The sequence below is a fragment of the Vanessa atalanta genome, chromosome 20 (assembly GCF_905147765.1).
Source record: "Vanessa atalanta chromosome 20, ilVanAtal1.2, whole genome shotgun sequence".
Taxonomy (NCBI): domain Eukaryota; kingdom Metazoa; phylum Arthropoda; class Insecta; order Lepidoptera; family Nymphalidae; genus Vanessa; species Vanessa atalanta.
The window spans coordinates 9,102,389-9,118,598 of NC_061890.1; the positions used below are offsets into that span (position 1 = coordinate 9,102,389).

Sequence of the window (16,210 nt, forward strand, 5' to 3'; positions counted from 1 at the left end):
TACGGGTAAAATTCATTCAAAGTCACTCTGGGCAAAAAATGAACCAGACCTCCCGTCACCAGTAGAGGCAATAAGGCGATACTTGTTTATCAAAAGGTTTTTGCACTATTACTCCAAATTTTTCAACTACAAATTTAAATGTAAAGAGTTTACTCAATTAATATTAATTTAGTCAAATTTTCAATTTTAATAAATTTATTATTTTAGTTATTATTATCTCCAAAATCTGCTACATATATATATATACTTTAAAATTTTATATATATCTAAAGATTCCTAATATATCTACAGAATTCGAATTCGATTAAAAATTGACGACACTAACAATACGAAGTAATTAATTATTTCAATATTTGTAAAGACTTTATTGGTTTTTGATTTTATTATTTGATACTAGTTGTCGCCCGCGGCTACGCTCTCCTTTAAGAGGTTAGTCGTCAGGTTCTTTCCTGGGGTTTAAGCTTCATACCAAATTCGTTTCAGTGTAATCATGAAAGAGAAACAGACAGAAAGAGTTACTTTCGCATTTATAATATTAGTATAGACTAACACCCCGCCCCGGCTTCACACGAGTGCAGTTTATCAATAAAGAAAATGTTATGAAATAAATATAATAATAATTTAGACCAGTGTTTTTTTTGACTTGGATGATTAGTTCCGATGATGCATACAAACAGACAAATCTTACCTCTTTATAATATAAGTTTATTAGTTAGTATATGATAAAACGAGACATTAGTGCTTCTCGGTAATATAGTCAAAATTGAGGGTTACGATAAAAAAATATTAATCAACCAAAATTTTATAAAACAGTCTACTTTGTATGATATTTTTAAGGGCCATTTCGAATATCGTATTGATGAAATGAACAAAGAGCTCCTTGATCAAGTATTCATGTCTGAGGGATTAAAAAAAATTAACATCAAAGACAAACAGCCGTCCGGAGCTGATTCTGAACGAGCCGTCAATAATTAATCATTCATTCCGTCTTAAAATTAGCCGCCATTTGAGGGTTAAACAGAGTTGTGTAAAGAAAAAAAAAATCCCCAATCCCTGAGGGAAATTTTATATAGAGTTGGTATCGGTTGTTTATGCCGAATTAAAAATTATGGAAGAGCTATTAAAACGCACTTGCAAAAAAAATTTGAACTACACACTACGATACACTACAAAAAAAAATTATTATTATCGGAAATAAATAATATATTTGTAAAGTATTAAATAAATTAAAGCTCATGTCAAAAAAAAAATGATAAATAAGGCATAATACTCAATTCAAGATTATATTAATAATAAAAAAGTGTGGCTGAATATATACACATATATTTAATTGTACCTTATTTTGACAAAAAGAAAAAAAATTGTGGAAAAGAAGAACATCTAAGTATCTTCCGAACTGGTGGTAGATTTACATTTTATTCTACGCTGTTATATGACGATTCAAAAGTGCTTTTATTAAAGTACTTGAATCAATAATAATTTGATTTCATGTTTTTGATATTGAATATCAGTATTCTATTAACAATCAAACAAAATAAAAATCTAAACGATTTACAGACATTTTATTAAAATGTAATATCATATATAACTCAAAAATATATATATCTCGTGTTATGGAAATTTCGGAAGCATTTTTAACTAAACCAAAGCTGAAAAGTGAAATAATATATTTAGACAAATATAACAATGTAATATATTTTAATCCCATATGATAACTATTAAAAATTTGATGGTCAACGTTTCTTGCAATCTTCGTTCAATCGGACATCGATCAACGATTATATATATTGTTTCAAATGATTCTTGGTAGTGGTAGTGATTTATACAGAAGTTATTATTATTGATATTTATTCCACAGCCCAATTATTGTAGTCATCTGAATGAGTGTGCCAGTGTCGTCGTCGTCGTCCTCCTGCCCTTATCCCAATTTACTTGGGGTCGGCGCAGCATGTCTTCTTCTTCCTTACTTCCCTATCTGACGTCATCTCACAGGTAACATTATTTCCAGCCGTATCATCTTTCACATAATCCATCCAGCTTTTCATGGTCATGGTCGTCCCCTTATTCATCAGCCACGTTCATGCTCAAGACCTTCCTCACAATATGTTACTCATAACATGCCCAGACCATGATAGCCGCCTTCCATATAGCTTCTCGACTATCGGTGCTACTTTCAAACTTCCTCTTATGTACTCATTCCTTACTCTATGCATTCGCGTAACACCACACATTCCTCTCAACATTCTCATTTCCGCTACATCTAGTTGTCTTTCATTAAGAACTTATTTGGCCTAACACTCTCATCCATATAGGACAGCAGTGTAATGAGTGTGCCAGTGTAAAAAGTATAATTGTAAAGTGCGTGTATGATTCTATGGCGAGATGTAGTAATCAAATATCGAAAATTACGACATTCTCCATTATCAAAACATAGTTGAAAAAAAATATTGGCCCATCCAGTAATTCTAAGCATCTGCACCCATGACCCTTGAAGATGAATTAATGAAAAATGAAATTGACTTGGCAAATTTAATTTTTACATTCGTCGGGACAATCTATTCCAGTGATTAACGCATTGGCATGACGGAACGAATTCATTTATTGATCGACCTCTTTAACTCGTAATGAGATCTTGTGACTTTTATTTATATTTTAAGATGTCTGCTACATTTTCGATCTTCTTCAAGATTTTATACGATTTGAAATGTTTAATTTATTTGTCTAGCATTTTATTAAGTAAAATATTTGTTTGTAAATATTTTTGTTTTCTTAAGAAGACTTGAACTTCCACTACGCTGCTCCATTGTGAGTTGGTGATAGAATTTAATCTGACACATGAAGGATTGATACGATGTCTTCACCACATCACAAGATGAATTTACAAACATTTTAAGAACATGAAATTAACTGGTACTCGCTCGAGAATGCGATCGTAGGTTAATATTCGTATTTTCTGGAATATATTTACGTATTCTAGATTATATTTATAGGAACTATTATTAGTAGTATATCGGCCTTAGCGATAAGACCGCTTCTTGTGCATCTTTCTTGAAAGTGACTAAAGTATGTGTTTATTGGTGTACAATAAAGAGTATTTTGATTTAAAGTAGATATAATGTCAAAATAACTTGTTACTGACCTAAACTCAACTTTGAACGACCCCATCCCACATTCAGTGCATGTGGTGCATCCATGAACTAAATTAAGATCCAAGCAAAAATCCTGAGGGGAATTGATATAAGACTGTACAAAAATGCCAAAATCTTCCCTTTTCTTGCACTTGATCAACTGCACCAACTCCAAAAAGTTTGTATAACGGCAAACAAATGAAAATTATGAATGATAAATCTATCTGTACCATATTTTGAAGAACTTCAAATTGTAATGGCATTCTATTACAATGAAGGTGCTTAAAATTACCATAATTTACATATTTATGTACAAAAAAATATATATTTGTATATGGCCTAAGTTTTATCTATAATTTAATTAACTTAATCACTATTACTACATATCTTTTATATCTATGTATTTTATTAACAAATATTACGAATCCAATATCAATTTGAAAAAAAATCTTTTTGCGCTTAGGAAATTTATTTGGTAAGGTGACATTTCTTGAAATGAACCACATAACGATTATAGTATGTATAAGATCTTAGTTGAACTATTGTATTACAGTAATAGTTTCCTTGAATCGAATTGTTCATATGATTAGGCCCAACAGTTCCTAACGAAACAAGAGAAATCTCAGGAGAATTACCACTTATCGTCAATGAACAGGAATTATTTAATTACAAGCATTGAAAACCCAACGATCCAAGAAAAATAAAAATAAAATCGCGAGTACTTAAAAGTTTTCAGCCTCAGGCCAAAATATTCCGAATCAATCTGTTGATTAGTTACATTTTTTTTTCGGGGCGACGTTAAAAACAGTTTAATCGCCCCTCGCCAATCCCACAAGACGGGTGGGGGGTTATACTCGAAATTAATGACAGTTTTAAAAAACGGACCCCTGAGGGAAGATGCGCTGCTAATGCACCAGTCGGAGTAGATCTGGCTCAAAAATATTTCATTATATCAAACTTTTATTTTTTTTAATTTCCTGTCCATCCATCTGTCTGTACAATAAGTGTCTTGGAAAACCTTTTAATGCGACTGAACGCTGTTTATGTTTATGTTTTACGGTATTTAGCTTAGAATTGTTGAAAAAATATTTGTTGATTTTTTTTCGAAATTTTCTCAACAAACTGATACTTGTATTGATAAATAGCAAGCGAAGCCGGGGGATATTGTGAATGTAAGTTTAAATGTAAATTCCTATTACCCTGGTAGAAATTAGCCAAGTTCAAATCAAGATACGACAGGTATGTCCCAAAGCGAAGTATTTTTAGACTATTTATATATTTTTTTTTGTTTATACGCTAATTCCGAGATGGATTTTAGGGGACGATTTTTACATTTGTAGATATATTTTTCATTATTCGCGTTTTATTTACGAAATTCCCATATGATTTTGCGTTTTAATCATAAAATTTCAAATGAATACGAACGAGTTTATTTATGTCTAGTACGCATAAAAAATCATATTGTAATGTTGTCAACACTTACGTTAATTTTTTTTTTTTTTTGCTATTTTAACTTGTATGAAATCTACTTGGTGCGATTAAAAACATACATATATTATTAAATAATAATAACAGTCATATTGCTTATAATATAATTAAGATATCAATTTTAAATTATTAATTCTGTTTATCGATATCGACGCTTGTGTGTTCCACCGTGCGCCATCGAGTATGAGTTTTGATGTCACCGAAACCATCCGATATGTTATACAGTTTCATAATATGTATAAAAATTATTGCTGTCCGTATCAACTTCGTCAGTGTTCAATAAGAATTTCAGCGAAATAATCTGTGCCCGCACAGATAAAAGCCAAAAAATTATATATTTACTTGCCACCATATCAACGCCATCTATCGGATGCAATGTAACACATCAAGGACTCACTAAAAAACTTGTATACAAAAAATCAGTAGAAATCGGTCTAACCGGAGGTATATTAAGTTATTTCTTAAAAATACCCACCAAAAATTTTTTTACAAATATCTTAAATTAACTTAATATGATTAAGAATCGATTAACAAAATTTGTGTTTTTGATACCACTTACGATATAATAAACACAAAATGAAGGAGTTTTGAAGTCATCTCTTCTGTTCTTTTCCCTGCCCGCGTCTATTTGGGGGGCGCAGCGTATCTTTTCTTTCCATTATCCTCTTTTATTCGTCATTTGATCATTCACATCATATTTATATCCCTCCTCACACACTCCATCCATGATTTCTTAGGTCTTCTAAGGTAACAACCATTAAAAAATACCATCGAATTAACTTCCTCCTTTTTTTGAAGTCGGGTAAAAATATATTTTTTTGGAAACTATCTGGATATAATATAACGTCAATTCTGAATTTTCAAACTTAAACAACATTAATCCTAATTGTGGTAATTTAAATTTCATAGCCTGTCTTAAATTAAAAAAATACTATTTTTTTTATTTAGTAAGTCGTTTGTTATCTCATGTTATTGTACGAAAAAAAAAATTAGGTTGAAAACCAAAACAGATCTAACTAAGGTTTCTCATTGTCTTGCGACGTAACAATTTTTTTTTTAAACTTAAATGTAGTATTGTCAGTATTACTATTATTATTTTATACTTTTAATAACATAACATCAATTTTCCTCGTGTCATGGAGACTCTATAACTATCAACATATATTTAGTGATTTTCGTTTATTTTTCCCCAAAGAACCAGGATTAGTATTTTTAAAATCAACAGGATTGATTCCAGAGATTTCAATAAGAGTGGTCAGCTCTTTTTAATATGTGACTAAGAGAACCGAAGCGGAAAACGAAGAGCCTTCCTCAACTCCTTTAACAAGGAAGACCCACCACTACCAACGTAAGCCTTGTAACCAATGTAAGACTCCATCTACTTGGAACACAGACACCTATACAAAGAACAAAGATGCTGATAGCTAGAGAATTATTTTTGCGTAAATTACTAACAATTACCCAAGATTTTTAGAGGGTATCCCATGCATCCAGTGACCTGACTCTTCAGTTGATAAAACAAGATTGAGCATGCTTTATTTACTTGTTAATCTATCAAACTGTGTGTTATAACGACCCAAGTTTTCGTCAAAATTATAGCTATGTTTCTCTTGTGATTTGAATTATACTGGCTCACTCAGGAACAGCAAACATAAGTACTTAACTATATTATACAGAAATCAGTGTTTTAATCAATTAGTTTAGTTTATTTTATTATAATAATCATTGAATATGTAATTAAAAAACATTCGACGACCTCCGTGGTCGAGTAGTGTGTACACCGGTTTTCATGGGTACGCCACTCCGAGGTCCCGGGTTCGATTCCCGGCCGAGTCGATGTAGAAAAAGTTCATTAGTTTTCTATGTTGTCTTGGGTCTGGGTGTTTGTGGTACCGTCGTTACTTCTGATTTCCATAACACAAGTGCTTTAGCTACTTACATTGAGATCAGAGTAATGTATGTGATGTTGTCCAATATTTATATTTATTCGTATATTTTTAGCCCTATTATTTTGTAGCAACGTGATTTTTATAGCAACCATTTTAATGAAATTAAGCAAAGATTTAGGCCCACGCCTCGTTATCGTTAATCCTAAAGCGAACTGGCTAAATCGACCATGAAGGAGACTATAAAAATTAACAAAAAAACAATAGAATTAACATAGAAAACATCTGTGATGAAGATGGCTGAAGGGCCCGCCCCTACTATGGACGCGAAACTCGAATTACAGGTTACAATTGTTAGAAAAAGTTCGGAACTTCGACACGTACTTTCATAAATGTTATTACACTGGCTTACTATGAAATTTAATCAAATAATTGATTAAGGTTATAACGGCTACCAAGGCAATCCTAATAAGATTTTGTTTACTTAAAAAAAAATAGGTATATCTATGCAATTTGTCGATCGTTTGCCTGATAATTTAAATTATGAAAGTTTACAAACTTATTGATTTCAATTTATATCGATTGAAACATCGATTGAATGAAGAAACAAGAAAGCATTAAAATTAATTTATCCGAGATGAAGTCCCAACGTCATTTTATTGTTAAAATTTACATTTTATCATTTTGTGTATTGACGTTTTGCGTGGGATCACATTAAGACTTTTTATTTATGACACTTGGTGGTAGGGCTCTGTGCAAGCCTGGTTACGTAACTACCACCCACTCATCAGATGTTCTATTGTTCAGTTCCGGCGTCTGCAGGCACAAGGGATAAAACATCTTAGCTCCCAAAGTTGGGTGCGCATTGGTGATGGTAAGAATAATATTACAGCTTCAATGTCTATAGGTGGTGGTGATCACTCACCATCAGCTGACCTATTTACCAATACGCCAACCTATACCATAACAAAAAACTTCTTTTGTAGCTTTAATACAAGCGTTATACGTTCATAAGTCACTAAATACAGATTTCGTAAGATTGTCACGAAAATAGTAACATAAAACAAAGTGAGATGTTTAGTAGGGATCTTAAGGCTCAACCGCATTGATTCTTCGCCTCACACTCCCATGGGGGCGCATTTATCCGGCAAAAAGCAATAAACATTAAAAATAAAATGGCGGATCCCCCCTTCAAATGTCATCTTCCCCCCTAATGCTATCCTGTAAGGAATTGGATAAACTTGATCAATATTACAATTAATTTAAACATCTTGAGAAAATTCGTGACAAATTAACTATATAACTTTTTTTATTTTTTAAGTGAATACTTACATGCAAAGCGTGGGAGTAGCTCACAACTGGAATACGCTGATTTTAACCGAAGATCGTGGGTTGGAATTTGGACAAAATTTTGGAAGCCTTTATTTGTATTCATAACTAATACCTAGTTCTATAGCGAGGGAAACATCGAGAGGAAAATTGATGTGTCGTATAAAATTTTATCACATATGTCCAACATTTTACCAACATTGGAGCAAACTTGGTTGAATTAACTCTAAACTATGAGAGGAAAAAATATATTTGGCGAATAGTGGTTCTTACAGATATATCCAATTTTAATCTTCAATGCTTCTATCTGTATAGCCAAAAAAGAACAATTCCTACTTAAAAAAATCCACATTACTTGGTGGTAGGGCTTTGTGTAAGCCCGTCTGGGTAGGTTCCACCCACTCATCAGATATTCTACTGCCAAATAACAGTACACTGTGTTGTTGTGTTCCGGTTAGAAGGGTGAGTGAGCCAGTGTAATCACAGGCACAAGGGACATAACATCTTAGTTCCCAAGGTTGGTGGCGCATAGGTGATGTAAGGAATGGTTAATATTTCTTACAGCGCCGTTGTCTATGGGCGGTGGTGACCACTTACCATCAGGCAACCATCAGGTACCATCAGGCCCATATGCTCGTCCGCCAACCAATGCCATAAAAAAAAAACAACATTAAGCAACCAGTTTAACATTGTACGGTTAGTTTTAATAATATCTAATTAATTCATTAAAATCTTTTTATTTAAATAAAATGCGTAGATCATTCCGTTTTTCCTCATCTTAAAATGATCGATCAAATAAAAAAATCTTATTAAAAGTAAATCGAACTTACCAAATTCGAATTAGCCAATCAGGATTATTACACATTCGAATTCCAAACTTAAACGTCATGACGTAATTCGATCCAAATTTTTCATTTCGATTTAACAAAAGACCCAGTAGCTTTCAGCTTGAAAAAAAAAACTATCAAGCTCGAACATTTTCTGTTTTTTCTTCCTTTATATTTATTTTACGTCTTCACAAACAGACATCAATACTTATGAGAGAGGATATTAAGCTCCCCAGACGTTGGACCATAAAGGGAGAGGTATTAATTTATGTTAGCCGTCGACAGTAATGATGCGTCGATTACGCGATATTGGAAAATATTGGTTCTACCCGAGGGCTAGGGACTTGATTAGTTATTGTGTATATACGATTATTCGATGATTCATACATATGTGTGTGTGCGTGTGTGTGTGGTACTTTTTATTTTTTAAATTACATACTCAAATTTTTTGCTTAGACATTTGTAGTATGTCGATTTGATCAGTTAATGACACAAATGTAATTAATTATGTGTGTGTTAAATTTTTTACATTCAATTGAGAATTTGAGGAATCTGAGTTATTTATTTCGTAGTTAATATATAAAGTAGATATATGTTTAAGTTAAAATATTTATACGAAAGAGCGTCTTATTTCAACGTATTTATTAAATAGACGACAAACATCGTAAGACTATTATTTTTCATACTCTCATCATTAGCGACGGATAACGAAGTTGTCTTATGAAATTACTGGTTAGTGTCAAGCAATAATGGACCGTATTGACGACTCTTAATATGTCACAACAGCTACATTCCTTTGTTGGTAACTTGGATTGTTAAGTAACATACTTTTGTTATTACGTATAGGTATTTATGAGTTATGTAATACTGGAAAGGACATAGGGTGAAATGAACATTTTAGACATAAGCTCAAAAATTGATCAAACCCTTTAAAATCTTGATGATATTTTAATACGGCTTTTGTTATTTTAAAGATGAAATGTGTTATTCTTCATATCTATATCTAAAATAGATGCAATTGAAACGTGAATCTTAAATTCATGATGACCATACAATGATGAATGACCGTACGACAACCGGTATAGGTATTCATTTTTTTATTTGGCTTTTATTCGTGCCGAGAGACACATTAACACTGATTATTTCGCCAATGTCACGTGCGAGGTATAGGTATTAGTATAATTATGTATTTAATTAATTTGACAAAAAAAAAGACCCGCTGAGTTTCTTTCGCCGTTCTTCTCAGGTCAGGGTGTTCCTTTTTCCGAACCGGTGGTAGTGTTTAATTAGACCATCAATAAGTAAGTGTAATGCTTCTATGTTGAATAAATGTTTTTTATTTTTATTTGGTGGAGCTCGATATTTCGACATTATCTACGAATGTCTTGTTCACGAGTATCGTGAAAAAAAAAACATGGTAAATATCCCGTTTTAAATACTGTTAGTAATAAAAAAAAATAACCATGTTAATTTAAAATTTTATAAAGATATAAAATGATAGAAAGTGATTTATTATAAAATTTATTAGATACGAAGTTAATCGTAATAGGATCGCACTGCAGTATGCGATGAGAAATGGTTAGCATTGATCACTCAGAGTCTTTTGTTTTATTATTTTTTATTTCTTATTGTAAAGTGGTTGTCACATCTAGGTATCATAGCTTTAATTCAATGTAATGTACGTATTCTTGTGAGTGCTGTTATCTCCTCGCGCCAGTCGTGTATCGATGGTTTCTGGGGACACGTGGTACTGATACACGTGTCTAATGAAAAAAATAATTGCTTCCGACGAAAACCATCCCGTCGTTTATTGATAGACAACAACGATCCGTTTCTTCAAATACAAGTTACTGGAGAAATGAAAACATTACAAATTTACGAATTATTTAATAATTCTTCTCTTGATTTCTATTTTTGAAATGACTTAGCGTAGTTTAGATTCCAACTGAATTTCACATCTATGTATTAATATGTTTGAACTCGGTTTTACGAATACATAATTACTACAGAATCGCATATATATTTTTTTATAATAGGCAACAATTTCGTTCTATATTTATCGCATAGTAATTTAAACCATAATTAAAATGTTGCCATATGAATTTCGTAATACGTAATAATAAGTAAGCTCTTTCATTCATTATTATAGCTGGTAATAGAAAATTCTGTGCATTCAATTAAGGCTGTGTTCAAAGCGAACATGTTTTAAGTTACGTAGAGTAAATCTGTACGGATTACTGCTAGAGATCTGTTAATGTGTGTGGCGGGATTAGTATTTGGTTTTGGTTTCGGCTGAGTGTACACAAACTATAAAAAATATATGTTCATAGTTTCTATTTATTTATATATTTATAGTTGGGTTATGGACGAAAAGGCTTAGTGCATACTAAACATTTAGTGTGAAAGCGAACTATGATACTTTAAGATACAGCATAAAAAGTTGGGTAGAATTCATTCATAAAGAAAATTATATGATATATATATATATATATATATAGATATATATATATAGATATATATATATATATATATATATATATATATTTTATAAAAAAAAAGAAAAACTTAGAGTCGAATCTTTATAACATACAAACAAACGTCACCTCTTTATAATGATATTATGTATTACGTAAATGGCTAAAATGTAATCCTAAACGAAACGTACTTACAATTTTTTTTTGTCTCTATTTATATCTAGAGAGAGCAGATTAACTAGTTTCTAATGATATAATTAGATCATATTGTGCAGACATACTCAGATATATAATGTATATAATACATAAGATTATGGAATAAAGTAACTGTATCTATAAAATTGGTTCCTATTTAGAACATATCAAAAGCGAAATAAGTTTTTTTTTTCTTATATGACAGATTCTGGGAAGTTGTCACCACTTACCATAGACATTATAGGTTCTGTTAAATAAAAAAAATTAAGGCACTGAGATGTTATATCTCATGTGCTGTAATACCAGGTTTGCACAAAACCCTAACAACTGTTATAGAAATTACACTAGAATTATCAATAAAACACTTTTAATATAATGTCGAAATATCGAGCTCCACCAAATAAAAATAAAAAACATGGTAAATATCCCGTTTTAAATACTGCTAGTAATAAAAATAACCATGTTAATTTAAAATCTTATCTAAAACACTTTTAATTTATTTTTCAATTAAAAAAAGTCAAAATTAATTATATAAATATGTCCCACCAGTGTGCACGCGGCTTAATGAAACGCCCAGTTCGAAATGTATGAGTGTATTTTTCGTCCAAAGCTCAGGCTTTTAGATTACTTCTGCCTCCCTAAGTATTAATACAAATGTTTGTCCGTTTATGAAAAACTAATATATCATTGCTATACATACATATATATATATATAGACAAGCTACATACTAAGCTCACTCTACATTCAATTTATATAAAATAGAGAATGCTTTGTACGAAACGCCGAACGGTTACGTTGACAGTCAATACTACTGACTATACTACTGTTTCCGAAAGAATCACCACAACTAAGGGAACTAACCAATAAAACACCAGTAAGATGTTAATTTACAGTAAAATCATATTTGATAGAGTTTCGTATTACAAAAGTACTAAAACACACGAGACAAATTTATCTTGGTGTGAGTGTCACACTCACCAAACTTCATGTTATTTTTCAGTGTTCGTGTACTTGGTGCCCAATCGGTGGTGAGAGTCTATAATTAATAAATTAACATAGTTTTTATTAATAATGACCGAGATGTTATCATATGTTTCCCAATGATTATATAATATGTTTTAGCACGGTAACATAATGGAATAATATTCAGAATCTAGATACATGTAAGAGATACAAGCTATATAGCCGAGCCGAGAAGGCAAAATGCTTAAAACGCGTGGTTCAAACTCAGACAGGCACCACTGAATTTTCATGTGCTTAATGCTGCCACATGTATATTCCACCAACCGGCATTGGAGCAGCGTGGTGGAATATGCTCCAAACCTTCTCTTAAAGGGAGAGCCTTAGCCCAGCAGTGGGAAATTTACAGGCTGCTAATGTAAAAAATGTAATGTAATATAGTATTTTTTAGCACAGTAACTAAATTTAATCATATTTGGAATCTAGATATATCTCAGCGATACAAGCTTTCTTTATTCTTAAGTTTAAAAATATACTGTTTATATTTCAATCATATTTAGAATGAAATATGACCGTCTGTGTGGATTAATGTGGATGTATGTGTAAATAACACAAAATTACATAATTTATATATAATAAAAACTAAACATGATTAACAAAAATTTCTCCAAGAGATAACTAATATGTGTGTTCCTTCAATTATAGGAAACCACAGCATGAATAATTAAGTTAGACTAAGCAAAATATTTTAACCAAACTTTTATACTCTGTGGCAAGTACAAAAAAGTATTTACTGCTTATATTTTACAGTACAAAGTAATCGAAACCTAACCAATGGTAATATTATAATAATCGAATAATAAGAGTAGCGTGTAACAAAAATATAATCTTATTTATTGAGGGGACTCTAAATAGGATCCGATGAGTAGAAGGGCACTTAACGCTTTGATGTCCACCCCCCCTTACCATTAAAGGTGGGATGCATAAAGACACTGAACGCACGTTGTTTTATTTTTATAAAAGCTTTACGCAAAACTCACACGTTTCGGTCGCGATCACAGTTCAAATCGAATAAAAATGATTTAGAATAAGACCAGTGGACGCATGTACCTTAACCGATGATTGCAGGCTCAAACCCAGTCAAGAATCACTTAATTTTGTACCTAATTTGTGTTTATAATTCATCTCGTGCTCGGCGTTTATGTAAAAAAATCGTGAGAAAAAAATGCACGAGTCTAACTTAAATGAAATGCTATCATGTCTATTGGATACATATCTCGCTTTGGAGCAACGTGGTGCGGTGAGCTCCAAACCATCTCCTCAAAGGTAGAAGAAGCCTTATTCTAGCAGTCACTGCATTTACAGGCAAATGAGTCACGTCATAGTAACCTATATACCTTACCCTTATAAGAAATTTTAACCGTTCCTAACATCGCCAATAAGTCACAAACCTTGGGAACTGAAATGTAGTCTCTAACGTCTGTATACTCGTTCACTTAAAACCCAACCCAACAACCCACGAATAGTATTGGCGGTAGAATATCTGACGTACCTACCCCGATTGGCTTACAGAAAGCTTACCAAGCAAGTAAATGTTTGGCACTATTCCTATAAAAAATATTGTGTATGTATATAATCTTATTGCAAATAGCATTTTATTCTGCTTTTATTAAAGAAATTTTGAGATTGTCGCTTATTTGGTGTCTTTTAAATAGTATATTACTTTTTTTTTATGGGAGATGACTCAAACGTCATCATATCCTAGAGCTAGAAGACCGACAGTAGCTCTGTGCAACAGATAAGTGATGTATCCAAGTGAAAGCCGCTCCGTATGACAGCATCGCAGAACATATTTGCTCATACCTTTAGGGCTGATTACAAATACAAGCTGAAAAAATATATATGAAATATAAATATAACTCTCAGTGTATCACAGCTTAACATCACCTACATATGGTCAGAATTTTCTTTCTTTGATTACAAGTTAGCCATTAGACTTATTTTGCCGCTAATATATGATTTAGAGGGTTGTAATGCGATCTCGCACCCTTCTTATTAGATATTATACGTTATCTGTGGAATATTTTATTGGTTACTTTGGACAAAATAGGTTGTATAGTTATATCATATATTTATTTAGTTATTATATTAAACTAGCTGTTCTCGAGGCTTCGTTCGTGTCTGAGGGGAGGGTCAGGGCTAAAAAGTAAGTATTTCTTGATTATTTAATAGTTTCCTATGTGTTTTTAATATGTAATTTATTTTTGAAATTATATAAATTTTTTAGTGTAATTGTTATATGTATTTGTTTTCACTTAAAAATATTTTATAAAATATGTGTATTGTAATGTTATAAGTGCATGCCGAGACTACCTGTAATTAGTAGAACATTTTCCTTGATTCAAGTTGTTATATTGTACGTATTCAATGTGTTATTGTATCTACTGTTGGTTGTCCTAAGTAAATAAATAAATAAATAAATAAATATGTCATTCTAAATAAATAAAATTTCTGTTTTATGGCATGAGCACCGATTACCTTAACATAGCTAAAAATGTGCCTTATCAACAGTGGGATTGCTATTAGTAACTCTCGCGTTTAGTCAATATATTTTTTAGAAATTTCCCAACCTTTGACAGTTTTTGTTTTGATTTCATTTCATTGTAAACTGCAAATAACTCATCTACATTTGGCGCGAAAATTAAGAAACCTTTTTTAAATTTTTTTTTTAATGTCAAATTGTATACATGACTTCAGTTAGAATTGTAGTTTATTGATAACAATATATTTTATAGACTACACTAATAAATTCATAAATCGGCAGTGTTTCTTCTCGATCATCACCGATACGAAGAAGATATGTAGGAATGTAAGGTTCTGCCCATGGTGGCTCGCTGCGGCCAAGCTGAGATGATTCTTTATTCGATCAAAATGTGCTTGCTTAACCCTCTTATTTAAATTCGCATCCTAGCAGTTAGTTATATAATACTCATTATTAAAACACAAACACAACGTATGTCGTAGAAGGTTTTTCATTTGTTTTTTTTGATGCCGCTCTCTAACCGGCCAAGTAACTTTTTCATCATCAATTATTTGCTAAATCGTAATAATTTAGTAAATTGCAATCAAGAATCATCTTTATTTTTCTTCACATCTACCGCTGGAGCTCTTCAAATTGAGACCATAAACTTTTTTTTTTTGTGCAGCTATCGTTCCGTAATCACTGGGACAAAAACCGACTTACGCTATTAATATAGGATAGGTTAATATCGCTAATTCGAAATTTAAATATTTAAAAATTCCATGAATTAAATTTAAATTGATTACATTAATGCTTAATTTGAATTTAGAATTTGTATATCGTTTTTTTTTTTTTAATTGAGACTGATGCATTGTGAGACTCTTTATTTGCGACCAAGCGTATACACGCAAAAAGTAGCCGACCCTTGTCGTTGATTAATAATCAAATATATGACTCTAATTACATCTCGTGTCGATCAACACTAAGCCGCGTATCGAATTCCCATCGAAGCATTATAGGTGACAACCAAAGAAAATTATTAGTGGCAGTAATTATATAGAGATGATAATACCACCGAAGTTAAATATTTATCGTTACATTTAACTTTGTTATTGAACAAAAATAATGCCCCGGGTGAGGATCGAACTCACGACCTTAAGATTATGAGACTTACGCGCTGCCTACTGCGCTACCGAGGCGGTGATATTTTGTATGAATATTGAGAATGGTTTAAATTGTTTTGGTTTTAATAAACTTAATATTATTTTAATCTCCACGGACAGATGTGATTTTTAACTATTTCATTACAAATATTAATAAAAAAAATCAACTTGAATGCCTCTGTAATCTAAATATAAGTTTGCAGATCATAAGTTCAAATCCCAGGTCAAGCCGATTAAA

General features: G+C 31.7%; 1 non-coding gene across 1 annotated transcript; it reads right to left on the minus strand.

The window, feature by feature from the left end:
- Window positions 1-15,935: 15,935 nt before the first annotated feature.
- Trnam-cau lies at window positions 15,936-16,008 on the minus strand. The gene has a single exon. It is a non-coding gene; the product is annotated as a tRNA-Met (tRNA).
- Between the last annotated feature and the right edge of the window lie 202 nt (window positions 16,009-16,210).